This window comes from Anolis carolinensis, chromosome 3 (assembly GCF_035594765.1).
Source record: "Anolis carolinensis isolate JA03-04 chromosome 3, rAnoCar3.1.pri, whole genome shotgun sequence".
NCBI lineage: Eukaryota > Metazoa > Chordata > Lepidosauria > Squamata > Dactyloidae > Anolis > Anolis carolinensis.
The window spans coordinates 64,218,962-64,244,731 of NC_085843.1; the positions used below are offsets into that span (position 1 = coordinate 64,218,962).

General features: G+C 36.6%; 1 protein-coding gene and 1 long non-coding RNA gene across 14 annotated transcripts in view; one reads left to right on the plus strand and one right to left on the minus strand.

Annotated features, from left to right (window-relative positions):
- The window catches only part of robo2 (roundabout guidance receptor 2), a 1,412,536-nt gene that overhangs the window by 625,823 nt on the left and 760,943 nt on the right, over positions 1–25,770 (minus strand). The window lies entirely within an intron of this gene.
- The window catches only part of LOC134297430 (uncharacterized), a 65,268-nt gene continuing 61,185 nt past the window's right edge, over positions 21,688–25,770 (plus strand). The window contains exon 1 of the long non-coding RNA XR_010004163.1: positions 21,688–21,910. This is a non-coding gene — a long non-coding RNA (uncharacterized LOC134297430). The remainder of the gene's footprint in view (positions 21,911–25,770) is intronic.

Below are 25,770 nucleotides of genomic sequence, written 5' to 3' on the forward strand. Positions count from 1 at the left end.
CTCGACCCAATTTTGATTATTCACACTATCAGTACCTACTTGTCTACCAATTTACATTGTAGTAGCTGACATAGTAGAAGCAACCAAGTTGGCCTTCCCGGGCAGACAAAGCCTTAGGCACATGGGCAGGGGGTGGGAGGGATTTGACCTGGATTGCAGGTGGAAACTGAGATGTCTACCACTGGTTGTTCTAATCCAAGCCCCGCCAAAGAAACCATGGAATATGAATGAATGAATGAATGAATGAATGTAAACTTTATTTATAGACCGCCCTATCTCCCCGAAGGGACTCAGGGTGGCTCACAACAAAATAAACAATGGCAAACATTCAATGCTGAGAGCTGTACATAAAACAAGTCAAAACAAATCAATAAATTATTTAATAAAAAAACAACACGAATAAGCAAGACAATATATAGCACAAGCAACATAATTATAAACATGTTAAATCCTTACAATTCTATTAAAATCTCTAAAATTCAGCTAAAGTAGTTGGGAGGGAGCAGTGAATTAATATGTATTTAATTTGCTGTAAGAGCAAAGAGAAGAAGCTGTGTCATTTGACTTTATATGAATAAGAGTGTTTCTGATGACCAAGTGAAAGCTCAATTAGTGCAAAATCCACAGACTCCATTGCCAGGATATGTATTTCCTGTGGATAAGTAGAGACATCTAAGTATTCAGCCCAAATGGTTCAGCAGATTTCCTTGGTTAGCCTACTCCTTTCATGTACAAGGTGCACTCTGTAAGTACGCTGTGATGTTTGGAGGAGTTGGGGGCAAAGATGGTCATCAGCAACTTGGTGCATTGGTTGCCAAAGCATTTGTGTGATAGAAAAATGCAGTAGAAGTCTTCAGTAAACACCAAAAACAGAGTGCCATCAGAACAACTTGTGCTTGGCTGAAAACTTCTTGCTAATTCACAGTGGAAAATGTCTTGATAAAGGAAATAAAAAAGCCAAAGAAAAGAGAAAGAAACTTCTGCCAATTGTGGAAAATATTGTCCTTTGTAGCGGAAAAGAATTGGCATAAGTGGCTGAGGAAAGGGGAGGGTCTGAGGCTGTTAGGAATTGTGGGAGTTGATGTCCAAAACACCTGGAGGACTGAAATTTGCCCATGCTTGGTCTACATTGTAGAACTAATGCAGTTTGACCCCACTTGAACCACAGTGGCTCAATACAATGGAATCCTGGAGGTTTTAGTTTTGTAAAGGTCTTTGTGTCAAAGAGTGCTGGTGCCTGTCCAAACTACAGCTCACAGGTCCCCCCCCCAGCCGTAAGCTATGGCAGTTCAAATGGGGATCAAACTGTATTCTTTCTACAGCCTAGATGCACCCTGAGGCCCCCCAGCTCTTCCCGCTTCGCTTTCTGAAAACGCAGGTGGCAGGGATTGACCAGAGGAAAGCCTCATTGAAGTTAAGTGATAAGAGTAAGGTGCTACTGGTTTGGGAAGGAAAATGCATGGTTCAAGTCTCCTTCAGGTTTGGCTAACCATCTGGTCTAATGTATATTTAGTCAGAAATAAATCCCAACCGAGCAAGGTATAGTTGAGTGGCAGTGTCCTGCCCTCAAACTGAATCCTGTGGGTGATAGGATAGTGAAACTTCAATTGGACCATTGTACGCTACAGTCTTGCATTTTTATGCCATGTTGTGGCTGCCTGAAAATCCTACTTGTTTGTAATAATAATAATAATCATCATCATCATCATCTTTATTTATATCCCGTCTTATCTTCACGAGGAGACTCAATGCAGTTTACAACAGATATCAGCAAACATTCAATGTTGTGAGAAGCTAAACAAAGACAAAAATAACCAACTCTCCAAATCCCAAAAACAAATCCATATCTACATCAAAAATAATAATACATTTTACTGCAATATTACTAGTGTAGTGTAAGTGCCACATGAAGGCTACTTTTCTGTGTGCTAGTACTAAAGTATAACTTCTATGTGGATCCCATGACAAAATCGAGAACAGCAAGACCAAGATGGAGAGAGAGGGAGAGTTGTTTTAAATTTCTATGAACCATGCATATCCCCTACCTCATATAACACATTAATCTTATGGGTGTGGCTGAACCAAATTTAGCAAACATGCATGTTCTCAAGAATACTAGATAGGTATCTGATTTCTGAGTGTATAGGAACACAGTATATCAAACTTAACACATTGTAATAGCCCCTATGCAAAAGAAGTAGCCATGTATGGTAGCGTACAATAATGATAAATAACATTGAATTGCCTTGCTTAGACTTTTAAGCCACTCACAAACTTTTTAGGAATTCTCATGTATACAGTGATTGTACATGCCAATTTGAAGATAGCCTGCATTGATCACATAGGATTTCAGCATTTCAGTGTGTGTATCAGCATTTGCAAAACTAGGTCAACAATAAATGCATTATTTATTTTTGTGCAGCTTCTGTGTTTCCCTTCTCTTTGTTTTAAGTCTCTGAATAATGTATTTAAATACAAACAACAAAGCCTCATCTAACACCTTACAGACTAACACATTTTCTGTGGGATAAGTTTACATAGCTAACAGCCCACTGCATCAGATTTCTTTGCAAAATATGTATCACACCAGCAATTTGTAAACAACTAAATACCTATCTTTGGTTTTAAATCTATTTATGTGAACTAGGTTGCCATCATCACCTTCTTTCTAAGTGGTTCATGCCCTTGTAATATGTGTGACCAGGGACAGAAAAAAAAAATCAGGCAGCCTTGAACAATGTTCCCAGAATGTAAATTTATACCTATAGCAATGAGAGGCGGGTATTGAGATACTATTTCCATATACTGGAAGAGGAAACATACTCTTAAGTGAGATGTACAGGCTAGGAAGGCTCAGTTAAGAGAAAAAAGAGCAAGGCAAGAAAAGAAAAATGCAAAAAAAGCGAACAATATGTGCAAAACATCTAACTCCAAAAGAGACTAAGGTGATCAGGTTAAGGTGTAAGGTTTATGTTTGCATACTGCCTGTCACTTTAGTGCATAAACTGAAGCTGAGGCCAAGCGTGATCACATTAAGCATTTGAAATTAGCACTGATATTAGACAGTGGATTTCAGGAATACACATAGGTCTTGGCTGCAAAAGCAATGTTAGATGGTGAATCTTTAGTTCCCCCTACTGGAATATAACTGGCAGTAGTTCTTGCTTTCAGTATATATAATATATACTGCATCTTTGTTTTCTGTTAAGGCCTTTTGTTCGAAGGCTAAACTGAGTACTAGCCTTTGCTTTCCTCCCCCCACCCCAAATTTCTTTCACAGAAGCATATAGACTCCATCAAAAACAAAGGTAACAAATCATGAACATTAAGCTACCAAAGCAAAATTTACCCTTATGCTAACCTATTTTAAAACATATTCTCATTTCCTAAAGTTTAAAGTGACCTTTCTTACCCTTCACCTAGCCATAGTAAATAGTTTCCATCCCATCCAGTATAGGTTTTCTTAGAAGTAATTCAAATGTCACATGCTTCCACATACTGTACATTAACTCTTAAAAATGTCTAAACTTTGGAAATTATAACATTTTGGCTGAATTTTTGTTTTGTTTTGTTTTGTTTTTGATCATGCGCGTTCTTTGTGTTTTGTTGCATATTCTGATTTTAAATAAAATAAAGAGAATATGATAACCTGAATATAAATAATTATAAAATGTAAATAGGCAAATTCAGAAATGTTACTAACTTCTTTTCTTTCAACATCAGTTTTGTTTCCTATTTTATTGATAGAAACTATTTCTAGGAGAATTTGTTCAAATACTGTACACTTAGAGTTAACTAAAGGTTCAGGCTTCGTTCAAGCTGATGTAAAGGATTCTGAAAACTTGTTTACATTTATAAAAAACTGTACAATAACCATAAGAAGTAGTGTTGTGGTTGCATTTACAATGTAATTCTTAGAGGACTATGTTGCTTCTCTAAACAAGCTGATTCCTGTTTGCATAACTGTGTGACAGCTCTGAGCAATTTTTATGTAAATTGGGGAACTATTATTCTGTATTCACAATATGCCCCTCAGACAAAAATATTTCTCATACATCTAAAGAACTGCTTCATATGGGAAGCTGTAATTAAATATAACAAGGGTGGGGTGATCAAAATAGCCCTCTTTGTTCACGTTCTTCTGAATTGGCAATACTGGAAAACCATAAATCACCCATGTGACAGCAATATGCATAATAAGATGTGAAATATTATTCCTCTTAAACTGGACATGTCAAGGACTTGGTACAGGTGAACATTTCTCCCTATTTATTAAAATGAAGTAGCTAATTTAACGAAATAGCATTTTTTGAACTTCTCAAAAATGCTTAAAGCACTCTGCATAATTTTATTTTGAGGAATGCATACATAGGTTATGATCTATAGATGGGACAGTGTATTGCACAGATTCACCAGTTCTAGATTGATTTAAAAATGTAGTAATAAAGTCTGTGTTTTTGATTGTTTGACCCTAGTGCATGCACAAGGGCATTTGTACTCCTAATATAGAAGGGTGCTTAAATTACCCTTAACTCAGAGATTGAGAAAAATGAATTCACTGTTCATTTTTTTTTTGCTTTTTTTGTGACAGGAGTGATTTGAGAAACTACAAGTCACTTCTGGCATGAGAGAATTGACCATCTGCAAGGATGTTGACCAGGGAATGCCCAGGTGTTTTGATGTTTTTACCATCCTTGAGGGAGGTTTCTCTCATGTCCCCACATGGAACTGGAACTGATAGAGGGAGCTCATCCATGCTCTCCCCAGGTTGGATTCAAACCAGCAACCTTCAGGTCAGCAACCCAACCTTCAAGTCAGCAGTCTGCCCTCACAAGGGTTTAACCCACTGCGCCATTGGGGGCTTCCATTTCTTTGCATAATTAATTCAGTTTCTTACCAACCAGAACTAAATGTCACAACAATCAATATGTAACTTAATGCAGGTCAAAAATGTAGCCAGTACATCCACAATGTTAACAGGTGGCTGGGAAAAATATTAAATTACTGTTTTCTCTGTGTTTATGATTAATTTATGATTTGGCCATATTCATCATTGATCTATTGTTGTATGTTGCTGTATGATATCAATGTTAGAATCCTAACAATTGTGTTCACATCAAAGGCTTCCATGTCAACAATAAACACAGACATGAACACAGGTTCTTTTGTACATTATTCTATATTAAAACTTTCTTCTAAAGAGCTCAAGCTGGACTACATAGTTTCCACTTGCATTTTCTCCTTATAGTAGCCTATGAAGAGTTTTAGGATTAGAGGTAGTGACTGGTCCAAGCTCATTCAATGTGTGTATTCCTCCCCCTTTCTCTATATGTATATATGTGCACAGGAACAATGGGATTATTGTGTGAAAATAAATGTTTTATATGACATTAATTTTTGTGTGATTTTTTTGTTTTGTTTTATATGACATAGGTTTTTTATGCAACCAAAATTATGCTCCATCCTCAGTGTTACTCTTGTCTCTGTGATTGTATCTATTCAATCCTATAATCATTTAAGGTCCTTCAGTAATAAAAATGCATTGCCTTTTCCACGTTGTTTCTGATTTATGAATATGTCATATGCATTTGTTCTATCAATGTGACTACAGTCATAACATCAGAGCTCTTTTTCTGTCTCTATGAGTGGACTGTGATGTTTCCATCGTGCTATAGTTCTTTTCTCCAATATGATGCTGTCAACACTATTGTCATCAGTTATACATATCAGTGGATTATTAACAATATTATTTGTAGGATTTCTATATTAGTTTTGTCTGAGAATGCCTTGTCTCACTTCACCAATAGAATTACATTTTGCATTCTCTCTAGAAATGCTTTCAAATCAGAATCGATGTGTTGGCCATACAATTTTTCACTGCCAATCTAATTCAGTTTTCTGTCTAAATTTTTTATGTGGCTTTATGATTTATCTTTTTTTAAACTTTTGCTACTAAATTCAGTTAAGGGTAAATACCATATAATGATTTGAAAACATATTTATTCAATGACATATGTAATAATATTACTTTTATATTTGGAGAGGAACAGATTACCTGAAAAACAAGCTTGTTATATGCATATACGTTTGGAATGTCTTCTTTAGTTATAATTTGCACATGAGTCAGGGCAAGTTAAAAGAGGAGTTGAAATAAGAAGTTCTTCAGTGTTGTCAGTCTAGATATCCACAGCTATTGAAAAAATATGGATAGAAGAGGCTTGTTCATACAATGTATGTAAATAAGTGCAGCAATAGTCAAAGATGTGAGTTGTGGCAGAGTGAAGAGAAAACAAATGACCTAGTAGCATAGTAAGATTTACATTCAAAGTTATTTCAAAAATACTATGGTTTCCTACAATGGAATGTAAGCATGAAAAACTGTATATACCTTGTTCACCTTCACAAAACAACAAGAGAGGTGGCTAAAAGAGATTTTCTGGAGATTACTTTTGTGAATTTATGACAAATAAAAGAGCTTGCCAGCTCTACTATGGAATATATCTCTCTCACAGAGTTACAATATATAAACACCTCTCATCAAGGCTAAAGAATATGAATAATCAGAGGTGCACATACCTTTCTAATACTCATAAGTATGTACTAGGGAAAAGTTGATCAAGGCACTATTTTATAAGGCTCACTATTTTATTTGATGTGAGACATGTATTTATAGGTATCAAGTGAGAAATAACCTGTAATAAAATAAATTGAGAACTCTATATGTGTGTGTGTGTGTGTGTGTGTGTGTGTGCGCATGCACCAGTGTAGTATGATGAATAATCTGTAAAATTAAGCATAACCATCAGAGATGTTTTTGAAGGGCAACACAGAGGTGCACACCTTGTGGGGAATGCTCATAATGTCATGCATTCAGACACCTGACTTAGAAAATAAAATAAAAAGAACTGTAATCAACCAGGTGGAACTGGAGCAATCCAGCAAATTAAATCAACATTAAGGTAAATCAAAAAGACTACATTGCCTGCCAAAGGGAGGTGTGACTTTACGCTATTTAAAAGTAAATGTATAAATTATGCCTCCTTATTTTCACAAATGGAAAATACCCCTCTGTTAATTACTGTTAACATTAAAGAAACAAACTCTAGAAATAATCAGGATGCTTGTCATTCAGTGCAGAAAAGGAAACCCCTCAGTGCATTACAAAAATGTACATGAAGATATGTGCTTCTAAGTTACAGAGTGCAAAAGTGTTCCAGTGATATAGTCCATATTATTAGTCTTTAAAATAAAAACAAACACATAAAAGCAATAAAAATGCAGCTGTATATTCCAATTTGTATCTGTGTTATTCTATAAAAACATGCATTCTTAACAAAAGAAAAAAGAGGGACGACACTGCCTTCCATTACTATCCATTACTATCTCCCTCTCATACCAAAAGAAATCTTGTGACATTCATGTAAATTGTACATACTGAGTTTTCCCCAGTCCCCACTTTCTGAAATTGTAGATTAAACTGATCTACCATCCCTACAGTATTCTCCCGAGTGGAACACAAAGCTAGGATGAGACTTGAAACTAAGCAAGAAGGCAAACAGACAACAAACAACAACATTGGCCAAAGGAACTACCAAGCACAGTACTAACAGCACTGCTTGAGATAGTTGGAGATTATTTCAAGCACTAGTATTTCAAACAACTTCAGAGCTACAAAGAAGAAGACAAGTGTGAGCATGTATGAGCTAATATATATGTGGTAATTCTTATCTAAGGTCTGTATGACCTGCCCAAAATGAAGATACAGATTGCTAGTTGTTTACAAGGATGATCTCAGGGTTTGGCACTGTAGCTATAACATCAGAGGGGGTGTGTCTGGGCACATGATATTGCAATTACAGCATTTCTAGCATAGCACAAATGACAATGTTCAACAAAACAATACAGGCAATGAGTGATATTATCCACTCTTGTCAAAATGGAGTTAATCAGGCTAATTACAACAAACCAGCTGAATTTGTAATTCTTACTTTATGCCAACAATTTCTTCCTTTAATGCTATCATAACCCATGGATGCAATCAACTGTTGTATGCCAAGAGCTGTGTTGAGTACCACACTGAAAGCTTCCAAAGCATCCCTAGCATAACACATGTCTACCTTTATCCTATTCAGTAGGGTTGTCCATATGTTCGTAATAATTCTCCTTCCGTAATTATTTCGGATTGTTCTCGTTTTTTGAAACGAGTATTGAAACGTTTTCCCTGTGCGCAACTGGCAATGTAATACCAACCATCGTTGGCCCATTCTCTAATTGTGTCTTAAAATTTTCGTTAATTTTTTTCCTTCAAAAAATTTTTTAAATATTTTTTAAATTTTTTTGTTTTGTTTCTGCAACCTAACATGAATGGGAGCCTAGCGCAGCCTAACTTGGCTACTGCTCCCTGCCAATCAGAGTCTTCCACGATGGCTAAAAAAGGTGGGGGCTAGTGTCCTCCGCGTCCACGTGGAGGATCGCTATAAAAATTGCCTCCGCACGGAGCCAAGCCATTCTGGGTTGGGATACCGAGGAGAGAGGGTGGTTCGCGCGCGCCGTGAAGCTGAGAGGGCAAAGTGACTGGGGGTAAAGGGCTGTTGCTGGTTAGATATTGTGTTGGGGGGAAATTGGCTTGGGGCTTGGGGCAGAGTCCTTGCTGTGGATGTAGGGAATTTTTTTTTCCAAAGGAGTCTGCATCCCTGCAAGTGCTGAGCTTGGGGTGGTTCCTTCTCCTGAGGTAGACCTTTTGCCTTTCTTTTTTTCCTTTTTTGGAATAAAGCAATCACCCCATAAGCCTTTCTTTCCAAGCCTTAAAAGGAGGGAGCTTGCTTCCCTGTAACCGCTGAGCTTTGGGGTGCTTTTTCTTTACTACTCCTGAGGGAGAACTTTTGCCTTTCCTTTTTAAATTTTTCTGGAATAAAGCAATCACCACATAAGCCTTTCTTTCCAAGCCTTAAAAGGAGGGAGCTTGAAAATTATAGTTTCCCAAGCACATCTGCGTCCCTGTAAGCGCTGAGCTTCCCTCACGCTTCGTTTATAATCCCAAGCCCCCGGGCTGAGTGTTATTGCATCAATTACAAAGACACACATAGCTTTCAAACCTAAAAGGGTACACTGGAAGAAATAGTTTCCAAAGGACATTGCCAATCCTGTCAAGGCATTGCTTGGCGTGTGCTGCGTTTCTAATCCAAAGTCTGCACAAGTAGAAGAGGGACTTTCACAGTAATAAGAACCCAACGGAACAGGAAATAAGACTTTCAAACCAGGAACAGCTTTCTTCAAATATTGAAAAATAGTGTATTATAAAAAGTTATGAAAATTCGCCAAAAATCATAGGAGACAGGAAACATTCTGCAATTTGTTGAGCAAAGAGTGTGGAATGTGTTCTCCCACTGTACCAAATTTGATGAGAATAGCTCAAGAAATGAGGGCGGGAGACCCCCAGAAAAGTCCCCCCCGGTTTCCTGTTTTTTGGCGATTGCGCATGCGCGTCAGCCACTTTAGAAACATTTTAGAAACATTACGAATTTTTGAAAATATCCGAAAATTTTGGGTGAAACATTTAGAAATAATTTCTACATCGAAGAGCCGGCACCCCCTACTTTAGAAACGAGAATTGAAACATTTTTTCCATCGATTGGACAAGCCTACTATTCAGTGAATTACATAAGCCTATAAGGCAAGACATCATTAATGGATCCCATTGAATTTAGAAACAAATTAATAAGGAGAACAAAAACATGCATATACATCCCAACAAAACATAGGTCACACAGCCCCAATTTGGCAGCCAGCTAACCATGAAAACAAATAGAGGCTATTTTCCTTAACTTCAGACATCAAGTTTTTAAACTCTAAGGCTCGGCTTGGGTTTCACTTTGACCTAACAGCAGTGTTTTGAGTTAAGAGCCATAGCCAAAGGGAGCTCAAGTGCAAGAGTACAGGGCTTTAGGGCTTCAAGGAAGGTGCTTCCGTGCCTCGTGCCCTTGTATGCTTTGGGAGATTGCTGCTCACTTTGCTTCCACTTTGAGGAACTTTGTATTAATTGATTTTGTGTGTTTTTTATTCCAGGTATGTTTGGCTTCATAAAGAGAGGGAGGGAGGGAAGGAAGGAGAGCAAGAGAGGGAGGGAGGCTGGAATGAGTATAGTATGAAGAAAATGATGCTTCTGCCGCTTTGCTTTGTGCTTCCTTGCCACAACTTTGTGCTTCTACCATTTCAAAGCTGATCTTTCTTTTTGTATTGTTCCATGTGAATGTGCACATTTTGCCTTGCTATTACACTGGCCAAGAACATTTTGTTGCTTCAAATGTGCTTCCTTGCCACTACTTTGTGCAAACAAAAATGAGTGGGAGGAGTTTGGGGGACCGGAAGGGTTTAATAGCATTTCAATGCATTTCAGTGGAAGAATTCACTTTGAGATAAGAGTGTTTTAAGTTAAGAACTAAATTATGGAATGAATCAAACTCTTAAGTCAAGGCATCACTGTATTATATAGAAGCATGTATTTTCAGACTGTGCACTTTCATAACCAATATTTCCTCAAGTATTCATACTCCATTTAACTACCACATACCACTCTCTCATCCAGTCATCTAACACTTTCTGTGTGTGCGCACACACATGGGCGCTCTATCTGGGGCTGCATCTACATTGTAGGTGTAATGCAGTTTTACACAACTACCATGGCTCAATGCTATTGAATCATGGGAGTTGTAGCTTTATAAGGTCTTTATCCTTCTCCACCGAATAGTGCTGGCACCTCACCAAATTATAAATCCCAATATTCCATGGAATTGAACATTGGCAGTTATTATGGTGTCAAACTTCATTAATTCTATAGTGTAGATGTGTCCTGGTTTCTCTATATAACAAAAAGTAAGATCTCAGTGGTAAGAAAGCTGAGCTGTAGTGGTCAATTGTGATTCCATCCCGCTAACCTTCCACTATTCAATAAATAGTATTTATCATCTAATAAACAGCTTATCTTTTTCATTCTCTTTTCTTACTTCACAACCTTTCATCCTTTCAGCAATTAAACCTTCTTTTTTGCAATAAGAACATAATTTAGACTGTGATATTCTATGCATCTCATTTCCATATTCACATTTCTGTATACACGAATCATCTTTTTATTTATATTCTTACCTGACAATCCATCCATTTCATTTTAACAGCCTTTTCAAAAAGAGGTGATACAGGTGTTTCAAATTTTCACAGTAGTCAGTTAATGCTGATATGTGGAAGCAAGAGATCTGCTTACTAGAAGTCAGTTTCCTTGTGTTCTGAACCTTCTCTGAGAACCTGTCTTTTGTTATATGCGCAGTAGCAAAGATTCCTGTTATAATATATGTACAAAGAGACCATTACCTTTTGATACTTCTGCTAAAGGACTGGAATTTGTGATTATACTGTAATTCAATTCAGCTGTTTCCCTTTCTAGATTACTTTTGTAATTTTCTTGTTCAACAACTGCAGCCTGTAAATGATTAAATACTGAAATGCTTTGCAACTGGTTTTGGGATATTTCCATTTCTAATGTCAATTTTGTGACCATGTTTATGGGTTAGTTATGATGCCTTCTGGATGTATTTTACAAGTTTTAACTAGATTGGCTTTTTAATTTTTTAAACTTGTCTGCTATATATAGTTTTGGGTTTTGTTTTAACTTATATTATAAGCTACTTTTGGTCCCATTTGGGAAAGAAGAAGAAATATCAATTAAATAAAGAGGTTCACATATATTTCTCCTGGCAAGTAATTAGGACAAAAAATAGTTGTATATCAGGAATCTTGGACAGGAATGTTTCCCCGTCCTAGAGTTTTGCAGTGAAGTGGCATTCCATGATCTACTATACTCATCTTACAACAATCTCTTTGAAAACACTGGAGTACTAGCAGCATTCAAACTTCACAATGAAACTGAACATGTACAAGATAATTTTGCTAGTATTTTCATCAGTGAAGTAGAAAAACCATTATACTTTTTGAACAATGACTGAGAACTTTACGAGTTGAATGGAGAATTGCTTTTCTTGACAATCCTGACTGAAGTACATTGGTGATGTTCATGAAAAATGTGAATGAAATATGATATTCTTGTTTGTAATTGAAATAAAGGGGATAGATGTGTCACTTATCAGCACTCTTCAACTAACTATACCTAAGCAATATATTCATTCATCAGATCATTTACAATGGATGTCAGCACTTCATTATTTTTCATTTTATATACTCTTCCAAGCCATTAAAAATTTATGAACAACAATGCCCCCAGCATATTTTCATCTCCTTCAGGATTTCAAAAAATGTCTCCCTTTCTCTTCCTTCTTTCAGAAAAGATATGAAGAATAATAGCATTAAAAAGGATATAGTGTATTAGTTTGTACAGTTTTATTGGAAAAAAAGGTATTGTGCTGTCTACCTATAATAAAAAGCCATAAGGGTAAAAAAGTTAACTCTTGTAAAAAAAAATTAGAATGCAAAGTCAAATGAGCCTCAACAGTCTCAGAGAGGTTCCAAAATTCACAGAAAATTCTAATGACTTTTGCTTTATATTGTTTGATGAAGTCATTCAAATACTAGAAGTAGACAACATAGCTGACAAAACTTTTGTATTTTCCTTGACTTTCCAAATTTGAAGTTGACAGTATTTGTCATCTTGCTTTCACTTGTCCCTTCTAATACACAATGCTTAAAAATAACTAAAATGCCATTTCAAATGATGTAACCTGTGTGGTATAGAAAAGAAGTATGAATTAGATAATGGGCAGCATTTGTGAAGTCCAGTTGCAAACTATCTGTGCCATAAAAAAGTTGATCCTAAAAATTATTGACACTTGTACTGAAGCGAAGTCTGTACTTCTCACTTCCTATTATCCAAGTTCACCATTAACAATTCTGGCATTCCTCATTATGCCCATGGATTTATAGATGTAAAGATTTGCTGACCAGCTAATGAAATAATGAGATCAGACACAAAAAATGGGATAAAATATGGGGAACTATTAATTTCCCCAATTTAATTAAAAAAACTAAATGGGGGGGGGGGCAATGTGATATGGGAGCAACCAGGGTAGTAGGTCCCACTTAGACATCACACCACAGTTTTCCCTGGTTGAAAACGTCTTAGCCCCCTGAGAGAAACCCAACATAAAAATGGGTTATTCCCAGACCAGCTATCAAGATGAAAGGCTAACCCAAGGGTGTCATTCCAAAGCTGTATGGTCCCTGGAGATCGTGAAAACCCTGAGGCCCAAGGATAGTAACGTTCATTACCACCTCATTGCATCATACCTAGGGCCAGAACCAGATTCCAGTCCTTCACCAAATGGGTGCCAAAGATGCTCAGTGAAGTCATATCTCTCTAAATCTGTCATGGAGGCCTATTAAAGAACCAACCCTTAGATAGTTGACACATCCTCTACAAAATTAAAGGGTAGACAAAAAAACTTAATTGGGGGGGGGATTTCTATCAGCCCTGAATCGACCAGAACTTACACTGTGAAAAGAGGCAAGCGTGTGTGTCAACAAAATCCAAAGGGGGTGAGAGGGAGGCAGAATCACCCTGAAATAGGCTCAGCTCACCCCTTTCCCTGCATCCTGGCCCAGAAAGCTAGGACATGACATCAGCTATACAGACCTCCCTTCCTTGGAAGTCATCAAAGCAATATCCGTGCTGCCACTCTTATGCTGAGGCTAGAGGACATCATAATAGGTAAGCTTAATATTACCATTTGAATACCTTACCAGAATATTCTATCAAATGGTTTAATTTTTTAAAATTACTCCTTCCATCTTTTCCTAGCTATTTGCTTAGTTGTCATTTAATTTTCAGACTTTTTTTTTGCTTGAAATGCAGTTGAATAAAAACTTCAAAGCCATTTCATATGTCAGTGTTTTATTGATGAAAGCCTTTTTAGCTGCACTGTGTTAGTGATGATGAAATTTACAAGAGGAAAGTGAATGTAATTAATAGCTATATTCAGGTCTCTAAGGACATGCTTACCATGTGTTCTGCCAGACAGAAGCATATGACTGTGTTTGATGACTCTCTCTCTGCTCTAGAGGTAATATGTCTAGAATAAAATGGAGGTGAAGAAACAAGTATGTTAAATAGCTAGCATATTGCTGTATCTAAACCAAGTCCTGTGGCACCTAAAGACTAACACATTTATCATGATCTAAGCTTCCATGGTCTACAGTCCAATAACTTTTTCTTGTATCAGAAACGATAAGACTCTCTTCCTGGCTAGGAATCATGCAACTCTCCAGATGTTATTGAACTGCAAATCCTAGTTGCCCTCTACAACAGTAGTTCTCAACCTGTGGCTCCCCAGATGATTTGGCCTTCACCTCCAAAAAATCCTAACAGCTGGTAAACTGGCTGGGATTTCTGGGAGTTGTAGGCCAAAACACCTAGGGACCCACAGCTTGAGAACCACTGCTCTACAACATAGCCAATGGCGAAGAATGCTGGAAGTTACGGTCCAGCACCATGTGAGTGCCACTCCTTTTCTAGCCAATGAAAGCAATTAGATTTTCTGTCACAAGATGGTTCATTGATTTTGTTGCTTGGTTTCCTTTGTCTACATTGTAATGTTTAAGATTTTGCTCACTATTTGGTCATTATTTATTTATCTAATTTGCAATGGGAAATAATTGGTTATCAGAACAACAATCTGAAGAATATTAAATTAAGAAAAAATGGCTTAATTAGGGCTACTTTTCTGGTCCAAATTTCTGGCTTCTAAAAATAAACCTATGACAGTGAGAGTTGACCATGATAATCAAGTAATAGGTAATTCAAAAAGTAATAGGAGCCAGTACAGTATCAGATACACAAAAAAGAGAAAGAGAAGATTAGTCTAGTTTGACTTGTTCTGGAGAAATCCATGTTGACTTTTAGCAACCATGGCACTCTATTTTAAGTGCTTATAAGTCATATATTTCATGACATGTTCTGAAATCTTTCATGGTATCAGTGTCTGGTTAACTAGGTGATGATTGTTTGAGTTCTTGTTTTCCCCTTTTTGAGGATGAGAACAACTTTTAACTTCTTCCAGTCTGCTGAGACTCCACCTGTTCTCCAGGAATTCTCAAAAATGGTTATTAGTGGTTCTGGGAGTATTTCTGCCAGTTCTTTTAATATCCTTGGGTGTAATTCATCTGGTCAAAGAATTATAGAGTTGCAGTTTTGAATTCATTTAGCATATCTAGATATTCCTGTACTACCTTTATACTTACTCTGTACTGCATTTCACTTACTACTTCATCTGCTCCATTTTGCTAGGTTGGGCACTTTGGGAAAGATCCAGGCAAAGAGCGTAGTTCTGCCTTTTCTTTATCCCTGTTAGCATTTTACTATCTTCTGTACACAGTGGCCCTGCCATTTCCTTGTTCTTCCTTTTGCTATAGGTATAACAAAAACTCTGTTTAATTGTTTCTAATCTCTTTCATAAACATGAGCTCATTCTGCACTTTAGCTTTTCTGACTTTCTCCATCGACACACTGGCTATTTGTTTATGTGATAAAAAAGACCCGCATTTGATAACCCATGCTGGACTTAACTCTTATGTAAGGAAATGCCCTGCATCTATTGCAGGTATTCAAGATTTTGTGATTACGAAAATTAGATTTTATTAGACATTCAGCTATGTCAAGTACACTTTAATGAGAAGAGATGACAAGTTGGATAGTTTTGTTTGTACAATTCATTCAGTTGGGAGGGAAACATTTTCAGGCCATGAAAAAGAGAACCATCAGTATGAGGAACAATAATAATTTGGTCCTGATAAAAGGGCTATGATGGTTTTAATTTCTCATCTAATAAAGTCTCTTCAGGTGAGATGGAATTTGGATGTATAAGGATATGTTATGAACAGACGAGATGCATAGTTAGTGACAAAAATCAACAATATGTAGCATATGTAATTTTGTATGCCAATTAAGCATGTGAGATAATATCAAAGACATCCAGATGGATTGATATAATACTGGAGCTGTTATTTGTTTCTATTTATTTCACAGAGGAAGATTTTATGTTCCAGAGGGGAAATCCAATCCAACATTCTAAAAATGCGCTGATATCTGTGTATCCATCCAGTACTTTTTTCTTCATAACATATCATAGGATAATGTAAGTACAAAAAAAGAAGCAATACATAAGGAAAAGATATATATAAGAAAAAATATGTGAATATTTTAAATCTCCTAATGTATTCAAACTTACATTTATTTTTTAAGCAAACACGCTATATAAGTATATATTTTTTCCCATGAAAGACAGAAATTGATCAGATTAGCATCCTCATTACCACAATTTATGCCTGGGATTTTCCCCAAAACTAAGAGCCAGGTAAGTTTACAAATTAAAATAATTATAGTATAATTAAAACATACAAAAAGTCAACATTAAAACAGAATTAAACTATTAACAATAGTAGCACACTTAAAATTATTAAAGTGAATAAAACAGTACAATTTAAACAACACACCACTCCTTAAAAGTGCTTTCCTTGTAAACTTTAACTTCTAAAAAACTGCTAGATTTAAAAAGCCTTTCCCTGCTAATGGAAAAACACCAAGGAAAGAGCAATTCTAGCTTATTGCAACTTTTATTTAGACCAAGAAAAAGCTCCAAGTACATGGTAATTTTCTCTTACGATTCACAGGTCAGAATACTGGTACATAAAATCTTCCAAGATTAAAATGCTTTAAAAGTCCATTAAAGGTGGGATAAAAATAATATTGCAATGAGACTGAACCAAATTGTTAGTTTTGCTGTTATGAGATTTTAGTTAGCACAGTTCTCTTGATCCCATAGTTTCTCTGTGTTTTGACATGTTGATGATGGAATTACTCATTGACAATGCATAGATACATCATAGACAAGATTACTCTATATTGATGCACAAATATATATGTATCTCTTCCTGTATAAGGTTACTTGAGGAATGAGGTCTACTAGAGCTACCCTCCTCTGCATCTCATCATATGGGGCAGTATATTGTGGATGAACATTGAAAAGGGGTTTTTCTGCTTTGATGTAATTGTAGAATGCCTCTCCTTAGAATCCTATTTGGTGCCAACAGTATTGTCATTTTAATGCCAAGTGAAAGCATAGCTTTTTACTAAATGGTTTCAAATCATTTTAAATCGGTTTTAATCTGAGTTTTTTAATTTGGTAAATTGTTTAATAAGCTTTTAGTCTGTCTAAATTTTGTGTTGCCCTGAGTTAGTGAAATATATGGCAGAAATAATAATAATAATAATAATAATAATAATAATAATAATAATAATAATAATATCGACAGACTTTACCTGACCAGAAAATCAGGAGGCAGAGGGCTTCTGCAAGTGAAACAAACAGTAGAGGAAGTGAAACATGCCCTGGCAGATTATGTGAAAGGCAGTCAAGAACCAACATCGAGGGAAGTCAACAGTAGTAAACTGCTTCAAGTGCAAAAGACAAAGAGTGAATACTGTAAAAACACAATCCAGAGCAGAAGAGAAAAATGGCAAAAGAAGACTCTCCATGGACAGTTCCTAGGAAAAATAGAGAGTCAAATTGACAAAGAAAAAACATGGCTGTGGCTCACAAATGGAACTTTGAAAAAGGAGACTGAGGGCCTGATTCTGGCAGCCCAAGAACAAGCCATTAGAACCAATGCCATCAAAGCCAAAATTGAAAAGTTGACAACAGATCCCAAATGTAGACTCTGCAAGGAAGCAGATGAAACATTAGATCATGTCCTCAGTTGCTGCAAGAAGATCGCACAGATTACAAGCAGAGGCATAACACCGTTGCTCAAATGATTCACTGCAACTTGTGCCACAAATACCATCTGCCTGCAACAAAGAACTGGTGGGATCACAAGCCGGAAAAAGTTACAGAGAATGAGCATGTCAAGTTACTCTGGGACTTCCGAATTCAGACAGACAGGGTTTTGGAGCACAATACTCCTGACCTCACGATCATGTTAAAAGACAAAGTATGGATTGTTGATGTCGCAATCCCAGGTGACGGAAGGATTGAGGAGAAACAACTGGAAAAGTTGACACGATATGAGGATTTAAAGATCGATCTACAAAGACTCTGGCACAAGCCAGTCAAGGTGGTCCCAGTGGGTGCAGTGCCTAAAGTCCTTGGCCTGCACTTAAACACAATCGGCGCTGACAAAATTACCATCTGCCAGCTGCAGAAGGCCACCTTACGGGGATCTGCTCGCATTATTCGCCGATACATCACACATTCCTAGACACTTGGGAAGTGTCCGACGTGTGATCCAATTCAACAGCCAGCAGAGTGTCTGCTGTGGACTCATTTTGTTGAGTTTCAGATAACAATAACAACAACAACAACAATTGTGGTAATGTTTCAAACAATCTGCCAGGGTGAATGAACCCTTACAGTATGTTATTATATCTATTTGAAACCAGTTTTTTAAAAAATAATACCATATAGTCTGCACTCACTTTAATCAAGAGAGATGTCGAATTGTCATTCTTGACAATGCAAAGTTTATTTCCATAATCTATACAAAGAATACTCTAATTAAGAGAAAGTTGATCAGTGTGATGACTCATGGGCCATGTAGTCCCGTTCCTAGCACTGTTGTGACAGATGAAGAGGAAAACTTAGGTTTCCCACCGTTTCAGCCAGAATTGGGGCTTTTTCAGCCAGAATTGGAGCCCTTGCACCTGCAGGAGATTTGCCTTCCAGAAGTCTGCCAAACAAGCCTTGAGCCGAAATCTCCCCCATTTTCTCGCCGTGATTATTATAAACAACAGAAAGGCGCTCAGGAGGCGTCTCGCAGGAGCGCGAGGATTGCTGCCAGGCATTCAGCTGATTAAGCCTGCTTCCCATGGGAAACTTTAGGGAGTCATGCATCTGGACACAGAGAATGGCTTTCAGTTCTGGTTCCCCAGAGAATTGTTCTTTGGCGGGAAAACGAGACCCTATTTAGGTGTTTTGCCCACGTAGGAATCTTGCGGAGTCAATTCGTCAGCTTCGGGAGTAGGTTGTGTGTGGACTACGCTACTCCCGCTTCAAGTCCTTTGCTCCCGTTTCCAGCCTTGCCTTGCTTCCCAGGACCTTGCCTTGCTCCACGGACCTTGCCTTGCTTTCCGGACCTCGCCACGAATTTACCACGGATCCTGTTCTTGCTCCTCGTTTCTTGTTGCCTTGAATTAAGCCTAGTGTTCCAAGAATCAAGTTTACTTCCTAGCCTTGCTTAAGTTTCATGGACTAAAGGACCTTGTCATCTCCCCTCACTTTGCTTGGCAAAGTGAGTGTTTCGGTTACTGGATTACAACTTTGGACCTTAATATTTCATATTGGACATTGTTTCTTTGGACTAATTTTGACCTTTCCTGGAAGGTCTACTTCTGGACTATTTTCTACACTTGTTTTTATTAACTTTATATATTTCCACAATAAAGATATTAGATAGATTCTGGCCTCTGTGTATGGTTATTGGTGCTCTGCAGCCTGGGTCCTGACAATCAGAAAATTATTTTAGAAGATATCATATGCTTCAAAACTAAAATGAGAGCAAAAAATCGCAATATATTGTATAGATGGAAATGTATTCTTAAGTAACATAGATTTGGGGGCATTTTTGGTAAACATCTGAACATTTCTGGAATTTGGAATAATATTATGGACATAATTTATATATTCTAGGCTCACAAGGTAAAGGTAAAGGTTTCACTTGACGTTAAGTCCAGTCATGTCTGACTCTGGAGGTTGGTGCTCATCTCCATTTCTAAGCCGAAGAGCCGGTGTTTTCCATAGACACCTCCAAGGTCATGTGGCCAGCATGACTGCATGGAGTGCCGTTACCTTCCCGCCGGAGCAGTACCTATTGATCTACTCACATTTGCATGTTTTCGAACTGCTAGGTTGGCAGAAGCTGGAGCTAACAGCGGGTGCTCACTCTGCTCCCGAGATTTGAACCTGGGACCTTTCGGTCTGCAAGTTCAGCAGCTCAGTGCTTTAACACACTTCACCACCCGGGCTCCATACCGGGCTCACAAAGGAAAGCGCAAATTTATTAGGAAATCCTTCTGGATATGGATTGTAATGAATTAATTGGTAGCTGCAAAACTGTAAAGCTAGCTACAGGAAACCACAAGGAAGATTTTCTAAATACCTGACATATAGCTCAAATGAAAAAAATAATAATAAGAGACCATAGGAGTATTTTAAAAAATATATTTTTACAAAACTTAAAATTCTACAAAGAGGAACTAAGGTATAAGAGATAGAGATTAAAGAACAATTAAAAAGTAACATCCATGCTGCCTGTAAAATCTCTATGGCACTCATTATTTCAGGCCTTTCAAAGATAATATACAGCAATTCTATTCTTCTTATTTCCTATTTCATATTTTTCAACAACCGAAAAATGGAAAAAGGTTTCTTTCTCAAAATGTTAACCTATCTAGAATTAATATATCAATTATCTCTCTGTATTTTTATCCAACATATGAGCCCTACATCTTATTACATAGTGATAAGTGGTATTCCATTTTCTAATCTAGATACTAAAAACTACTTACTGTCTTAATTATATGGTGTTAATCTTCACTACATAATACTATAAGTATTTTAGTTGTTATATAAGATCACTAAGTCCAAATATTTCTATCATATTTCATAAAATCCTTTTCACACTGTCACCCAATCCAGTTTTCATTGTCTTGTATATGTAACCATTTCATAATCTAATCTCCTCTACCTTTTTCATCCATCTTCTCTATGAACCCCATCCTAATCTTCTCAGATTCCCTTCCTTGTATCTTGTTATTAGTCCCAATTCCTTCCGAATTGCTGTTTTAAAGTATTTGTCCTAAGAGCAAGTATTTATCTTTCTCTCATGCTTCTTTCTTGCACCTCCTTTCATTAAATCAACTTGGTTTCATTTTGCCATTGGTGTAGGTTCCCTATACAAAAATATCAGATTAACTTTCCCCTTCCCCTTCCATTGAGCTATCCTCATTTCACAATCACAAACTTTTTGGACCTTCTTATCCCCTATTTAAATGACGTTAATTTGACTTGGATTTCTTTCTCCATGTAATTTTTAGTCTATTATAGAAGGATTTATGATTCATTAGTATTTTTGATACTGGTCTTATGTGCTGACATATTGAAATTCAATATCATTTTATGCTACAGCGTATATTAAAATTGTAGAAATAATAAAATATAATATATTGGTTTAATTGCAGTTTACTAGCTTAACGTGTGTGTTATGCTGCAGTTAATACTGATAAGTATTATGAAAGCAACAGGTGATGAATATTTATCAAAATATATACTGTTACATTTTTAAAATTAATTGTAATTTTGACACTGAAATTCCATTGAAGCCTTTCATAATGGAGGCTGAAAACCCAAGATGTTTTGAAATACTTTATAAAATACGAATCCCATTTAAGCATGCCTAAATTTTCAAACCATATCTGTTTAAGATACACTGTACACTGTACACTGTACTCTACACTGTAGTTCAAAATATTTCTATAGTCCTGTGTTAATTTATTATTGCATTGATAGTTTGAGACCAGGACAACTTATAGCAGCTTGCAACATATTGGCTGGCTGATGTTTGTCCTTGTACACAGCCTTATCCATAAGGATAGCCTACATGCAAACATGTATTTTTTGCATTGTTCTCAGACTCCTATGACAGGAAAGTAGCATCGTCCACAGCAAATTCAATGTGTGCTGTGGGAGGAAAAGTTGGCAAGTACACAACGGAAATCTACAAAGTCAATTTTCAAAGCAGGGGTCTTAACCTCAAGCTGCCATTGATTAAGTGAGAACTACTGAGGTAAAGCACTATGGAATACTTCAAACGTAACCGATGAATAGAGCTGTCCAGTTAAAGAAACAAAAAGGATAAGGTGAGTTAAATCAGTACTTCTCAGAGGGATTTCCCCCCTCCCCTCAATACCTAGACTGAAAGGAATGCATGTTATTAATAACCTGATTTGCATGACATACTCTTGTAAGCAAGAAAGCTTGTCAGGATACTTGATGATAATCCATTGAGTCATTTGTCATTCAGTCAAGAATCAAACTCCTGTCTATTTAAAATACAACACACATACCAAATGTCTTGCTACATGTTTCTAACTGATTACATTGCACACAACATCAGTTTTAGGAGTTGGCAGCACAGAGTCTAGCTGTTCGTTTGAATATTTGTATTTTTTCTTTACTGATATGTATACAGTGGAAAACAAGGACACCAAATGTCTTCAGCTTGGATTTTTTTGGAGTGGATTTTTTTGTCTAAAACAGCAAGTTTGGGGACTATTCCTAGTATTTTTCTAGCAAAATTTCCACTAGTATGGAACCCCATTGGCACACAACTCCTTTCTTGTACAAATCGAGCAGCTCCCACTTTCCATTAAGCAGACGTGTAATCTCCTGAAACGTACAAAACTGTCCAATTAATCTCAAACTAGTGAAGTCTCAAAGAAAACTTACTGAATTGGCATACCTTCAGAGAGTGAGGAGAGCATAGTGGTACAGAACACTGAACAAAGGATACAGAGAGGTCAAATGAAGCAAGCTTTTTACAAGTCATTATTGACCAAAAAGGATTGGACACCCACATTCAGAAAGACACAACCTTTTTGTATCCTATACATATTGCACACAACCTATGTGGTATTAAACCCAAGCATCACATTGACACATTTACCTTTCTTCTGTATTAGTAAGTCCTGGGAACAGACAGGTATTTGGTTTTTATTGAAGTGTCTTTCACATTACAATAAGGGTGTATTTCTACTGTAGAATGAATACAGTTTGATACCCCTTTAACTGCCATGGTTCAATGCTATGAAATAATGGGGGTTGTAGTTTGGTTTAGCATCAACACCTTTTAGCAGAGAAGGCTAAAGACCTTGTAAAACTACAACTATCGTGATCCACTGGAAATCACACAACATTGTGTGATGGCAAGCATGTGGCTCTGTCCCCAAAGCAGGCTGGGCACTTGGTTTGGTCAATGTAATGAAGTCCTCCGTTTTCCATAACCACCCTGTGCCCTTTCTTTATCTCGTGTACAAATTTTATAAAATTTGTTTTTTCTAGTCTTTTAACCAAACGACTGTTGATCTTAGATCAAAATTACATCTTGCTTAATTGTAGGTGGTTGGTATCTATGAGGAAACATGAAAGGTTTTTTTCTGGGAATTTATTGGAATAAGTTGAGAGAGAGTTCATGAAAAACTCAAACCAAGAGACACTGAACAATTTATTACAATTACCCAAAGGAGTCTGTTTGACTTGTTTCTAGCCTTCCTGGAGCATGTGTTAGTTTGCTGTTAAGACAATATATAAAAACTACTAAGATTCATCAATGACCAAAAACTACTTCTGCAGTTTTCTGTGGAACAAATGTTAGTCAGAAGAAGTGAAGGAGTTTGAGGACCTACGTAGGAAACTGAAGGAACCTAGACCACAGGAGATTCTTCCATGAATCATTCTTATTGAAGATCTGAATCATTCAATATGAAGATCTGAATCATTCCATGAATCATTCTTATTGACACTGGTAGGAAAACAAACATATTGAAGTGACCATGGTGATTTTATGATTGCCTTAGGGATACTTTTGGACCATGGCCTATAATATCAAGATGTGTAACTGTGTAGATGAGCTATTTTCTTGTCCTCCTTGTTCTCTCCTATTTTTTCTTCTCCTTCTTGCTAGTATATAATCACATCAAGCTTTAGAGTGTTTCATAAATGTGCATGTGAATTTTCATAGGGAGAGAGGACAAAAGATGCAAGTATTTGAAGATTAATTTTAGAAATGTCCCTAGCTGAATCAGCAAGACCAAAAGAGCTGAATATAGGATAGAATATACCCATGGGATATTGCAGGAATGGATTAGGAAATATCTTTTCACCTTAGCTTGCATGCAAGTAGCATTTTAAAACTTTCCCCTAAAAGTGTAGCTCTGACCTACATTGCTTTAGAAGCTGATTCTTAGAAAGGTGAAAGAATTCATAAGCTAAGCAGTACTAATGTATAATTTGGGAGGTTTTCCTTCAAAATAGATTTCATGATGAATTACCTACATAAAGTCTCAAATAGCATCCAGACATATTTCTTTCTTATCCAATGGCATAATGAAAATTAAACTGTTGTCCATATGCTGATGAGACTGTTGCTTCATAACCTACTTATGGAATGGAATGGAAGATACTCAATGGCTGACTGATATAATAATACGATATTTGATTTCCTGACCTTTCCTTTCTTCTAGGAGTATTACTTTCATTGACATTCTTAAAAACTGATATTAGTAATTGTCTAGGAAGTGATAGCACTAGATCAAAATATAGCACTTTGTGTCTTGTCCATAATTTATAAATGACGGTTTCTTCATGGCATCCCAGTGATTTTGCAAATGAACCAAATAAACTTTGTTCATCCAGTTAAACCCAGTATACATTTTAATATATGATGTGTGACATTGAACATCATTTGTTTAGAAGAGAGGGGAGGAGAGACAAATAACTATACTTTATTTGCATCTGTACATTCACGATTGTTCTTTCTATATGGAAAACAAATGAATTAATAACGAGTTCTGTTTGTTAGTGAATTACAGCTTCAGAAATTGTGTAGCACACTTTTGTAAAACCTTTCAGGTATCATATGACTTACAAGGATTGGTGGAAGTAAATTAAATTAATTCTGAGGAAATTGTCTTCCATTAAAAGTAAAAAAGATAGGATGGTGACTAACCAAAGTGGTCTGATCTACCGAGTTTTCATTATACAATAGACAGACTGAGCAGCAGTGCTATGCTAATAGCAGACAGCATGATGTGCCTAATGCTCTTTTCTGTAGATGCTTATAAGATGAAGACATTTTTTCCTAACGGATTATGATAAGTATCCATGACTGCAAACTCTGTGGGATCCTACTGACCCTACTTTGTCCTAGTTTCCATTAGATGATAATATTTCCCATTGGCTACATAAGACAATCATTTCAATAGGTAAATTGAGATTTGCGGCATCTTTTCTTATTCAGTAAGCATAATACTTTTTGGAAAAGAATAAAAAAGAATGTTAGCCTACTGAACATATTGCTGTAATAGCAAAGCAATTGCTTTCCTACCTTTACTCCCACTAACCTAGCTGTTAAAAACATTCAAATCCCACTCTATATGCACTGTCTGTCTGTCTCTCCTTACCATATAAATGAAAAGATTATGTAAGAGTCTGTGTTTAATCTTCACCACTGTCTGTTAAACATTGTAGGAAAAGAAACCATTTTTCTTGAAACAAGGAGGTCATTGACCTAGATCACATAAACCTCCCATCTACAGTGTCAACAGAAATATCACTGAGGAATGCTTGAAAGTAGTATTTGCCCATGTAAATGTAAAGGCATGCCCCCTTTTATCTGTATGTTTTCTGTGCTCTCTGCTATGTGAACATTTGATTAGAAGCATTTGAAAATAAGCTAGCTGTGTAATTAAAGGGCAACCAACTCCCACACCAAGGTTAATGCATGCCAAACATGCAAAGTACAAATCTAGCTGGGAATCTCATTTCTTTCATAATTCAGTTTCAGTTTATCATTTGGTTTAATTTATCGCTGTTAAACCATCCCTATGCTTATGGAACAATGATGCATCTATTGTTAATATAACAACTACAGCATCAGCAGTTGCAGCTGTGCATATCAATAGGAAGACAAACTGGCATATTAATCTGTTGCTATATTTTG